The sequence below is a fragment of the Calliphora vicina genome, chromosome 5 (genome assembly GCF_958450345.1).
Source record: "Calliphora vicina chromosome 5, idCalVici1.1, whole genome shotgun sequence".
NCBI classification, from domain to species: Eukaryota; Metazoa; Arthropoda; class Insecta; order Diptera; family Calliphoridae; genus Calliphora; species Calliphora vicina.
In genome coordinates this window covers 61,524,851-61,538,509 of record NC_088784.1, presented here as the reverse complement: position 1 = coordinate 61,538,509, position 13,659 = coordinate 61,524,851, and the positions used below count along the sequence as shown (strand labels likewise).

The 13,659-nt window shown below is 27.7% G+C and overlaps 1 protein-coding gene across 1 annotated transcript in view; it reads right to left on the bottom strand.

Moving 5' to 3' along the window:
- Window positions 1–13,659, bottom strand: part of Mid1 — a 191,515-nt gene that overhangs the window by 69,207 nt on the left and 108,649 nt on the right. The window lies entirely within an intron of this gene.

Genomic DNA, 13,659 nt, shown 5'->3' with positions numbered 1-13,659 from the left:
CGGATTTTTTACGATGTCTTTGTTAATTTTAACAGTATTTCTAGCTGCTGTAGTAATTCAAAAATAATCGATTGGCAAGCGTTTATATTGATTTTTCAATTTAATCTCTATCTTATGACCTTTCCGCAGCAAAATGAGATAGAGCATTAGATAAATAACCATGATGGTGAAACTTTAAAAGTAGACACCTTTTTAAGCAAATTCCAACTTTAACCATTTATTTTCATGCCATGGACATTATATTTTCCAAAAACATAAAGGTGAAATATTTTCATGGAAATTCAATTCAGAGTCGGCTTACGTTATTTTGGTAAACGTTTAAAAAATATCAAATTCATGTTCAACATGCAAAAAATAGTAAGAAAATATATATTTTATGAAGAAATTATTAAAAAAAAATTTTTTAAATTAATTATTTGAAAAGATAGATAGTTTTGCATTCAGAAAAATTAATAGTGTATGATAGAAAAATAACAAAAATGCCAATAAAACAGCAAAAAACATTTTACCATCAAAAAGTAATTTTTATGAAAATCAAACACAGAGCATTTTGAATTTATCAATACTTAAATTGGGAGTTGAGCATATTAAAACTAAATCTAACCACAACTAATGGGACAATTCAATTACCTAGTAACCAGTGGTACCTTAAATGATATGTAGAACTACTATTTCTGGACAGTCATCCAGAAAAAAATATGATTGTTATAAACTCACACCTAGACAGTTTCCCAGAACTACTGGGTATTCACTGTACACTTAAACATTTCCACATATACAGAATAACACGCACGCATCTACGAAGACTTGTACACTTGAGGTCTGAGAAGCAGAGCGTGGCTATTTAGTTACTATATATTTTCATTTTTTTTCTGATTCTCCTGCTGTACAAGTAGTTATAGTTGTTTTTGTTGGATTTATGTTACGATTTGTTAAATTTACTTTAACTATTTCGTTGTAGTTGTTGCCATTATTACTACCGTGCTGTATTTGTACGAATTTCACTGTGGCGAAACAGAATGTTGGTAGAGAAATTGAAAATAATAAAACTGAACAAAATAAACCGCAGTTGTCTTCTGCTCATGTATAATTTTGTTGGATGGTTGGATAAATGGTAGGATAGATGATGCTTGGTGTGGGTTTTGCATTGTCTGGGTTGGCTGGCTTGGTTTCAGTTTCAGTTGTAAGTACCTCTCTCAACCACTTATTAATGAATCACGTGTCAAATTTTGTCACATTTTAATACAATGCGAACGATAAAGAAAATACTTAAATACAAAAATTATTTTATTTCTTTTTTTTTTCATTTAAAAACATGAAGGTACGAGAGTATCCAAAGGCGAACAAAAAAGAAAAAAAACACACAATAACAGGAATTTACTAAGAAAAAATTGGGTTGAGGGGAGATAAATAAAAAGGGATAACAATTACAATGATCAATTATTTGATATTATTTTTTTTTTTGTTATATTCGATAGGAAAACAAAAGATATGATTATAAGATTTAGAGTTGGTTTGAGGATAAATGGTGGCATTGTTTGCTTTGTTAGGTGAAATAACATTTACTTATAGATTGTATATTTTGTATTTCCAATATACGGTCAATTAACATTTTAAAAGGTCCTTCATATTTTCATAAATGGACGCATTTAATATAATTACAGTTTTGCATTATGAAAACAATTGTCGCCTGGCAGCTATAGTAGAGAATTTACTACAATAAATCATAATTTTTAATTTATTTTGAAATATTATTCACCATTTCCAATTGAATTTTAAAATTCTACATTTATTTCAGAAATTTCTAATTTTGTTTCAGAATTTTCAAATTACATATATTGCAGAAATTTCGGTTTCAATTTCTTTTTATTTAACATTATTTGACCTTTTTATTTAACTTTAATATAATAATTATTATAATAACACTCTGCTACAAAATGACACTTTTTGTCAGAACTTGAAAAGCCACCAAGTGGATGTTGTAGGCCTAGGTGAGGACATACTAAAACCGTTTTCAAAGATTTTGAAACACCCTCAAAAACTAGATATTTTGAAAAAACTGTTTTAGGATAGGTCGTAGTACTTTAGTACCTCTAACTCACACATTTTTAGACCGATTTCAAAATTTTAAACAACTATAGTTAGGTAAAAAATTAAGCTTTCTTAAAATGTATGTATAAGATTTATATTCCTAGAAATTGTTTAAGTTTTTATAAATAGTTTGGCTTTCTTTTTTATTTTTTTTTCCTAATTTTTCAAATTCAACAATAGTTATTTTAAATTTTGTCTATGAAACCCTATTTTTTTTGCACAGTAATTTATAGACAAAAACGAGATATTAGTTGTTAAAATCGGTTTATACTCGAAAAAAGTTTCACAAAATTTCCCTTGTAAATTAAAAATTGTAGAAAATTTTTTTTTTATATTTTTTTGTTTTTTTTTTTATTCATATGGGCTGGGGGCGAAAATATTAAAAAGGTGTTAATGAAAAGTTGAATAACTTTTACAATTTTCATCCGATTTGAATTATTAAAACTATGGTTTGTTAAGAACTAAATTTCCTTAATACGTTGGTATAAATTTGTATAAGCTTCCATATCAAAATAAGCAATGAAAAGCGATTAAAATCAAAAAAGGTGATAAATTTTGTTTTTCTTTTAGATATTCTTAACAAAAACAATTTTAAAGCGTAATCAGTTTTCTTTTTAAGCCCGTTAAAAAATTTAAAATCGGACAGAGATTGACTGAGTTACAGATCGATAAGTTCACGGACTAACTGAAAATGGTTTTTTCAGAATAATTTCTGAATTTGAGGGTGTTTTGGAAACTTTTTGACACAATTTCTATTGTACAAGCCCTATAACATATGCTAGGTCGTTTTCCATCGTAGCACCGTGTAATTAATTCAAATATTTTTATAAAAAAGACCTCAAGCTTAAATAATTATTATATTAAGGGCCGTTATTACAACTTGCCTTTATGTTCGTAATAGTAAAATTTAACTTTAACCCAGATATGCCGAAGGCTTGAGCTTGATCATTTTAAAAGTATTTTTATATTATATTGGAAGCAAATGAGAAATAAAAAACGTGCAATTATAGTTTTTTTAAAATTTATTGAATAAAGTGGTTTTTTAAGTCGTCCTATATATAGGACAAGCAACTCTTCATAAATATAAATTCCAAAAAAATATAACTCCTAATTCCCAAAATAAAATGAAATAAAACCCACCAAAAATTTCATTGGGAGTTGTTTCATTGGGAGTTATTGCATTATGAAATAAATCCCAACAAAAAATTATGAAATAACTCCCTATGCGTTAGGAGTTGTTTCATAATGAAATAAGTCCTAAGTTGTATGAAAAATTTGTTGGGTGTTATTTCATCTTTTCGTGGGGAGTTATTTCATTTGGGAGTTATTTCATTTGGGAGTTATTTCATTTGGGAGTTATTTCACGGTATCGTTTTTGTATAATTCACGAAAAAGTCCCAAAGACATGTAAAATAAACAATTGATTGAAATTATTCTTTTAAGTAATCCTGAAACCCGGGAAAAGTACTACTAATTTACAATGTTTGAAGGTTTTTTTAAATAAACCGCAGCACGGTGGCTCCGAACTTAATTTCTTCGGCCAAAAGTCCAACTTTTTGTTAACTCTGATTTCAAAAATTTTAATGCCATTCAATAGTAAACATATTGAAACTAAGGAAGCCAAAAAATTAGATAAAAATATTCGAAATTTTGGGCTTGGCATGCTGTTAAAGTCAAATATTTTATATTATTTTATAAAAAATGTGATTTTTGTAAATTTGATCAGAAGTAAATTATCATTACTCGCAAACTATTATAGATAATCGGATGATTTTTCTTTTGTTATGTTGGTAGGATAATAGTCTTTAAGAGCTGATATGATTTGTCATTGTACCGTTTATACCTGATGTGTTATTAATTTTTTTCTCAGGTACTATATTTTATATTTTGAATTTCAGTGGAGTAAAAGTGCTTAGGGTCAAAAGGGGTTAAACAAATTTTACAACCAGGAGAAAGTCCAAAGTGTCCTCTTTAAGCCTATATATACTTGTTGACCTGTTTTGACCTGTTTGTTGAACACTTTTTTCATTTGAAATGAAATTACTCTCAAATTTTTGTTCTATTTTTATTTTATTTGTTCATATGACTGGCACAAAGTACAAGTCGCAATTTTGAAGATATTGCGATAAAATTTGGTACATAAATTTTGAAACTGGCTGAAATTGGTCCATTATTTCACTTAGCACCCATACAAATGTTCTCTAGAAATTGGACTTTATCGGTCGGAAATGGTTAATTTTTATAGGTATCTCCACAAATATTGCTCTAAATAAGTTTTATATATACCTAATTCATGTCACCTATTTTTATGATGATCGGTCCATAATTAGTCATAGCTCCCATATAAGGCCCGCTTCCGAAAATCACTTTAACGAGCATAAATCTCTTAAAAATACAGGTACAAACATAAAATTCAACATAAATAAAATTTATATGGATCAGTTTATAATAATTCATAAATCCTATGCTAAAAAAACAAAAAAAAAATCGCATTTTCATACTAAATGCTATAAAAAATTTAAAGTTCAACTTTAGCTTTAAATTTCTCAACAACTCCTGAACCGATTTTAATGAAGTTAAAACTGTAAGAAAATATCTGTCCATCAAAAAAAAAATTCTAAAATATCTCCATTGGTTCAAAAGTTACAGAGTTTTGGCCGATGAAAAACGATCCTGAGCTTTTTTGACGTGATTCCGTGAATGTTATTATACCTCAAATATTAACAATTTCTGAGATTTAACCGCTTAAGTTTCGTGTATGCTGTCAAAATCGACAATAAAACACAACCCTAATATTTCGAGATTAAATATGTCAAAATAAATCTCAATCACCTTAAGGACCTTATCCAAATTAAATTGAAAGAATTTCTATTCAATGTTAATTTTTTGATAAAAACTCCTTGCTTAAATTAGACTGTTTCTGCAGAATTGACTTTTTATACGGGTTAATTTTATGCTGATAATAAGATATTGATCAACTTTTTATGTTAAGAATCTTATTAAACAAGTAATAAAGTATAATACCCTATACTAAGTAAATGAACAAAAACATTTTCCTTTTAAAATTTCATTAAATTATTTTCATGAATGATTTTCGGAAAAGGGTCGAAAAAATGTTAATGGCTTTTTATGTATTGTGTTTCCAGTAGTACAAATATGGTCCAAATTTTAAATTATATAGAGAGTTTTTGTAAAAAAAAATGTTTAAGTAAAATTGTGATTTTTTCCACTTAATTAATAATTACTCTAAAACGGTTAGTCCGATATTATTAAAGTAAAATTAGAAAAGTTTTAATCCGTTTATGTATTACGTTATAATCGGTTTCAACAACAAATTGAATCTAAAAATATATTTTTTACGTGAAAATAGCTAATTTTTTGTTTTAAAAAACTCATGAAATATCGAAAACGGCAGAAATTGTTCAGGTTTACAACTTTATCGTAAAGCCACGTATAACAAAATAAGATATCGATCATAAAAATAGACTGATTGTTTTCGAATTTATTCACAATTAAGTGAATTCGCTCATTTTCACAAAATTTTAGTTTTTTTTTTTTAATATACATAATAGTAGTTAGTGTTCTTCTTTCGATAAATTAAATATTGATAACATTTTTCCCATACTATGTACAAATTTTCATATGTATATTGCGTTTCAATCGTCTCAGTGGTTTCGGAGTTATAATAACAAATTGAAGAAAAAAAGTATATTTTTTACGTGAAAATAGCTAATTTTTTTGTTTTAAAAAAATCATGAAAAATCGATAACGGCAGACATTTTTCAGATTTATTGCCGCATCGCAAAGCCATATGTAATAGGAAAAAAATGAGATATCGATCATACAAATCGATGGAATCTTTACGAATTTATTCACAATTAAGGGAATTCGCTCATTTTCACAAAATTGTAGGCCCCGAATGTTAAAGGAGAACGGTTAACGAAACTTGTACAATTGTGGGAAATAATGGGATTTTTCAATGAAATTCCATAAAACTCTGTAAAAATATTATCAATTAATTGTAATCCAATTTTGAGAACAATGAGATTAAGATTTAAAAATTCCTATAATTTTCTAATACAAAATGTTGCAAGGAACAAATATGAATACTTTTACAAAAGAAAATAATTTTAATAATAAGAAGTATACAATAATGTACTCGTATATGTGATGCTGCAAATACATTTACAATATGATCATCATGCATGTAACAAAACCCAATAACAATGCGATATGTTGTTTCAACATATTAATAAAATGGTTGTAATAATAATATAAAAAATATGTTTTGTATATAAAGCTGGATTAATAGAAGACTTCAAGGTTTATTATTTTTTTAATATATAAGAAATCCCAAGTCATTTTGACTGCTTTAGTTTCAAGTTATTTTATACAGTTTACATTTCAATTTCCAAAGTATTTATTAGTTTAAGTTTTTTGTTTAAGTTCCGCCCTTATGTAAACCCTGTAACTAATTTTCATTTTCAAGTCTGTTTCTTTTTGTCTTTTTTTTCCTTGCTTTATTCAATAAAACTTTGTATGTCCTGTGTACATTTTTTTTCGCATATTTTCATTATAAATTTTTTCTTTTTTTTAAATTTCGAAATTATATTCTTTTTTCGAAATTCCAATATTTGAATTTTATGAGCATGAAAAAGCCTTAATTCCATATGATGACTCTTTAATATGTTCTCTTTTTAAATTCATTTGGACTCTTTGCTTTAAAGCGCTTGCTCGTATTAGTGAAAGTGAGAGTGTGTTTTTGCATAGTTTTAACTCTCTTTGGTGCTCTCTATCACCTGATTTAGTATTTCAGATGTTTAAAGGAAAATCTTTTTTCAATTTGCAGTTTTTTCGGTATTCTGTGCCATGGACCAAATATGTGGGAGTAATAAATAGGACACAAACATTTACACAAACAGGCTGATGTTAGTTTTGTTATTTTTTATTTTTTTTGTAAACTTCTTCGTCCCCTTTTGTTAGAAATTTCAGTAACACACAGCTGCTTTTGGCTGCTGGTATGAAAATAATAAAACAAACCAGAAAAATCAGAAATACAAAAACTTTATGTAAAACATACTAAAAAAAAAGTACCTTCTACCAAAAAAAAAAAGGAAAACAGGAGCATAGAAATGTGTGTTAAGAGAACACGAGGATGGATTTTCATATTTCTTTTATGTGGATGGAAACACTAGGTTAATGTTGTGTGTGTGTATAGGATTTCATTTAAATGTATGTGTGTATTTGTGTGAGGTTTTTAAGTATACTATTCCCATTAACAAAACAACACAATTACAACAGCAACAAAAAATGGTATTTGTCATGTTTTGTTGCTATTGTTTCAAAAAAAAAAGAAGAGGAAAAACTTTTTCATTTTTTTGTAGTTGAAAAGTTGAAAAAATAAAAAAATTAAAATAAATAAATCAAACAAAGTAGCGGTATTAAAGTTTCCTGTTGTACAACATTTTTTGTTTTTTTTTTGTAACAACGAAGGGTGATTTAACAAGTAAAAGGTTCTGTCAAAGTCATTTGCAAGGATTTGCAGAATATTCAATACTTAAACAAAGCATCCTTTTTTTTATTATTTTAAACTGCAAATATAAATGGGGCAAAGTAATGTTTTTTCTTGTAATTTTCACTCCATTACAGTAAATAAGTCAGCACAATGACTTGTAATACTTGTAAAAATTGTGCTCTTAAACGAAAGTTTTCTTTAGACAATAAATAGCATAATATTTATGGACTAGTTTGATTTTAACTACAGGAATTATACTGGACTTTCAATTACATAGCTCTTTATCATAGCAGAACAAGCAAGGTACAATTATTAGAAATTACGTTCTCAATTATACATTCCCTATAACGTCAAACAAAAGAAAATTAGAAAAAAAACAAAACGAAATGTCTAAGACAAAAAAAAATAATTAAACAAATTTTTGTGTATTTACTTTTTTTCCTAAAATATTTAATTCAAATTAAACTTTTTCCAAATAAATATGTGTTAGTTTTAATATAACGTGCAAAACATTGAGAAAACAAAATAAAAAGTGATTAGAGTAAATGCGTTATTTGACGTTGTAGGAGCCATGGTTGGTTCTACCATGGCTCTTTATAAAACAAACTATGATGGATCCATGATTATATGGATTAAAGAATATAATGAAAAATTTAATCGGTATTATATATATTTGCTATCAAATTGAATCTATATCTTAAAAATTAAGTATTTTTGGAATGTTTACAAAATTATAACTTTTAATTATGATTTTCTAAGCAGTGGACTCACTTAGAATCATAACTAAACAAAATCTGTTTTAGGTACCAATGCGTTCAAGAGTTCATTTAAATTCTTCTGATTCAATATTAATTTTATCTTTACCAAAATACTTTTTTGAAGCATCATAAATAGAGAATTAATTTAAATTTTCATGAAAAATTCCAAATATTATAAAATTCCAATCAAAAAAATTACTTTTTGAAAAATTATTCTTCTGAATTCCATAATATTTGGTGTACATATTTTCCATGATAATAAAAAAATTATAGTTCTACATAATTTCGAAATTTACTTTAGTTTATTTTTTTTGTAGGTTCCAAGTTCATACACGCTGAGAAAAAACATGGTTCGCCATGGTAACGACAACTACACTATGTTAGTTGTAACAATATATTGTTGTAGTAAACATATAATTGTTGTTTTAATTTAATTTCAACAATATTTCAGTTACTGTAAACGTTTATATATTCATGTACAACCATTAAATGTTATACCAGTAGAAGAAATGCTACTTCTATGGTATTCCACTCTCTATGTACTATTTCAAGAGCCTTATGGTCTCGTTTAGATTCGGTGAAAACTGGATATCTTTTGTGACAATATCGCATCAATAGTACATCAAAAATGCCTAGGTCTTTCTTCAATGATTTTTGTAGAAGCTGTCCTAAAGAGGAGGAGGCTAATAAAAATAAAATTAATTTTCTGTGATTGAGGCCTGTGCTTGAAACTTTAAGTTTTAAACCTTTAATGATCATTCCGATCTATTCATGAATAGTTTTGAACTGTTGAACTCGTGTTGACGAATTTTTAGGCACTACAAAGGGATATCTTATGACCCAAGAATGCACAATAAGTATATATACTATGGAAACATAAATATTTTGTAGGTATCGATAACTGGACATAGCTGCCACATAAGCCCTTCTCCCAAAAATCTGTTATTCTTGCGTAAATCTATTATTAAACAAAATTCGTTACAAATAAGAAATATATTCGTATATCAGAAAGAAATGCCACAAAATTTTGTTATGATTGGTCCATCTCTTTTAAGTATTGATATCTAAATTCAACACAAAGAATTTCTACTTATATGCATAGTAATTCTACCAATTGTTATAACGATCGGTTCATAATGAATCACAGCTTTTATATAGATTTCAATTGCAAAAAAACACCTTAATTACTTATTCTCAATGTTACGAGGTGAGCTTCAGACTGATGTATTCAGATTACAATTTCAGGAAATTATTTTATAGAACACAAGTTTATTCTAAGTTTTTATTAATGGTAGAACTGTAAGGGCCATTATTACAACTTGCCTTTAAGTTCTAATAAGTAAAAGTTAACTTTAAGGCACCTTTTTCTTTAACTTTAAGACACCATTAAAGTTACCTTTTACTATTTGGAACTTAAAGGCAAGTTGTAATAATGGCTCTAAGTGTGATAATTAATGTAAGATTTATTAGATGGCTTTAAGTCTCCAACTCTTAAATTTATTCATTGTGTTTTACCCAATGTAGAGTATCATATGGACGTAGAATAAAGTTTTAATTTTTATTTTACATCTGGCGACGATTCAAATTCAATATAATTTTATTTATCCTCTACTCCTTCTTCTTCTTCTTAAATGCAAACCTATTTTGGTATTTATGCTATAGAATATCTTAATTTTATTCTATTTAACATACTTAGAAGCTAAAAGAATTTTATTAATTCGCAAACGTATACAATTAACTACAGCTTCTAAGTGAATGATAATCAAGCAATTTGTCTAATTTTTTAATAATTAATTTTTGAATTTACATACGTTAAAAATTATACTATTCTAGCTTTTAAATGGATTATTTATGTATGTTATACAAAAATATACAGGAGTGTATGTAGATTATTGTATTTGTTTTGTAGATTTGATTCCTTTTGAATTCATTTTGCAAATGGTTTAGTTAATAATTTATAAATACTGTCCATAACACAGCAGCAAACTTGAACAACAGCGGCAGCAGCAGCATCAACAGCATTAATACAATTAGAACACAACAAACATTACAACGCTTTGGTAGCAGTTTCAGAAATAACAAAAAATAGCACATATATTTACAGTGGATGAAAAAAATATATTGAGTAAAAATGCAAAAAAAATTCTGCAAGAAATTTGTTAAAATTTGGTTCTTATGGTCATATAAAATTTTAAATTCGCTTTGGTTGGTCTTATATCGAGGTTCAAATTTTATATAAGAATGGTATAAAATCGTTGAATTTCAATTGTATATAACTTTTTGACCGCTTATCCTATTTTCACATAGTAATTCACCTTAGTTTCAATATAAAAATCCTTTTCTTTTGAACACAGGATATTAAACCAAAAAGTTGTCCTTGAATAAAGGATCTCTCAAAACAGATATCTTAAATTTTTTAAAGATTTTTTTTTAATTATTGACTTAAAATTGTGGGATTTATAATAGATGACGTAATTTAGAACGCGGTTTTTGTTTTTCATAACTTATATGTCATTTTAAGGGGTACATATCTGTCATTTATTCTCACTTAGTTACACTGTGTGTAATTTTTTGAGTCATGGAAATATAACCATATACGGACACCACTACATGATAAAAGACCAAAAAAAAGACCCAGTTTTGCCCAAACACATGCACTTTTTTATGGGCCACCAAAAATTTGGGGCCTCGGTGTAATTTTTGCAAAAAAGTGATCATTTTCTCAGGCTCATATCTTGCAAAAAGTTCGGAATTTTGATTTACTATCTGAGGCAAAGTTGTAGCCCTTATCTTAAAAAACAAAAATTGTGAACATATAAAATCAAAAAAACCTCAGCTTCAAGATCAAAATCGCAAAAAACTTTAAAAAATTCGAAATAAATTTGTTTAAAGCTGCCTATAAGTATGCTTTAGTTTATAATAATTTAATAGTTTATGGCCCAAAACACTAAATTCCTTTAGTTTTTTCTTACTTACTTATAATAACCTACCTAAACGGTGTTAAGAATCATTCCTAGGAAGTTCATATGTTCTAGAAATTTGTTTATTGAGATCTTAAGTAAATTTTTGTAGTTGATTGTTTCCTTGAGTTTTGAACGGTTTGCTACCTATGAACACGAAAAGGGGGAAAAATGTAAAAAATCGATTTTGTAAAGTTTTTTGCGATATTGATGATTGCGATTTTTGAAGATGAAGTTTTTTTGATTTTATATGTTAAAAATTTTTGTTCTTTATGACAACGGCGAATTGAAGCGGAGAGACATTGAAAGAAGATTTTGCTTGTACGGTATAAAAGAAAATCATTACTTGCGATCATGATACAACAACATAAGGTACACCCAGTAGAAAATAAATTCTCAATTGTACAATTCTTGTAACGTCAAACAAAATAAATTATAAAAAATATGAAAAAAATCAAAATCAAAGTTTGACGTTATAGGGCTAAATATTGAAAACTCCCCCTAGTGATTGTACCTTCTACAATTATTGTATCATACTTGCGATTAAAAATGGAACCATTACGATAACCCGAAGCGTAAGAGATCGTATGTGAAGCCTAGCCAATCAGACAAAAATCCATGCTTCTTATTTGGTGGGAACAGAAGTTCCCTATCTATCTATTATGAGCTGCTGAAATCTAACCAGACCATCACAGGGAACCTATACCAAACGCAACTGATTCGTATAAAGCCGAAAACGCGCAAAATATGCGTCCAGACATGAAACGGTAATATTCATCATGACAACGCTCGACCACATGTTGCAATAACTTTTAAAACGTATTTACAATGAAGTGGTTGGGAAGTTTTGCCTCAACCACTTTATAGTCCAGACCGTACCCCGTAGGGTGGCCCTTAATAAACGAAAGTTGGATTTTGTCCACTCTCACCCCCCAAAAATTTTAGGTAAATCGGTTGGGGTTAAGACGTGCCGCAAGCCCTCTGAAGTTTTGAGATGCATTTACAAGGGGAAAAAATGCATTTTTTTCAGTTTTTGTAAAAATTTTGCCATTAAAAAATTACTTTTGTAATTTAATTTAAAAGAATCGAAATGTGTACGTAATTGTCGTTCTAATGAGACATAAAAAACAGAAATTGGTCAAAAAATATTAAAGTTATTAAAAATTCGCCAGGCCATTAACGTGTCTCAGGCCACTAGAACAAGAAATGTATGAACAAAATTAACATATTTTGATAAATATTAAAATAAAAGCTCATTTTTACTTAAAATATGTCCATATTTACTTGTATATGAGTTTTTGTCTTCGTAGGATACCGTTAACCTATTCTAAGGTATGAACAAAAACATACAATTTTTTTAACGGCAGTTTCAAAACTCCATTTTCAATTTTTTAAAAATTTTGTTAAACAAATTTCAGAATGTTTTGATCATCTCATTGGGATTTATTAAGAATATAATAGGGAATAAAAATGTGAAAAAATTATGAAAATATCTCTTATAGTTTTTCCGTACCTGTGATTTAAATTTTGAAATTTTCGAGAAAAACCAATTATTTGGCAATTTTTAGGCCAATCAGCTCTATTTCCTTACTCTTATGAATTTTAAGCCAAACTTATTCAGAATATTATAGTCCAGATAATTCTAAATATACTCTGAAACTTCTACTGAAATCGAAAGACGTTAACCCTTAAATCGTGAAGGTCAAAGGTCAAATTTTTCAATATTTGTAATTTCTCTTGTAAAGATTTCTAAATGTTCGAAATGTTGTATATTTTTGGGCCGATTTGATGAAATTTAACAAAAATATAACATAAACTCTAGGGTTTATAATAACAGCACAAGAATGGAAATTAACGTTTAATGGCACTTGTGGTTATAATGACCCCAAACTTTTAAAATCATAATTTTTTTTATGGTTTTAGAAGTTTGGGGTCATTTTAACACCAAGTGCTATATAGGGTTAATTTTAATTTTTCTGCTGTTTTTGTAAATACTAGGCTTTGTGTTATATTTTTTGTTAAATTTCATCAAAATCGGCCCAAAACTATACAACATTTCGGACATTTCGAAATCTTTCCAAGAGAAATTCCAAATATTGAAAAATTTGACCTTTGACCTTCACGATTTAAGGGTTAACGTTTTCCGATTTTAGTAAAAGTTGCAGAGTATATTTAGAATTATCTGGACTATAATATTCTAAATAGGTTTTACTTAAAATGCATAACAGTAAGGAAATAGAGCTCTTTGGCCTAAAAATTGCCAAATAATTGGTTTTTCTCGAAAATTTCGAAATTTAAATCGCAGGTACGGAAAAACTATAAGAGATATTTTCAT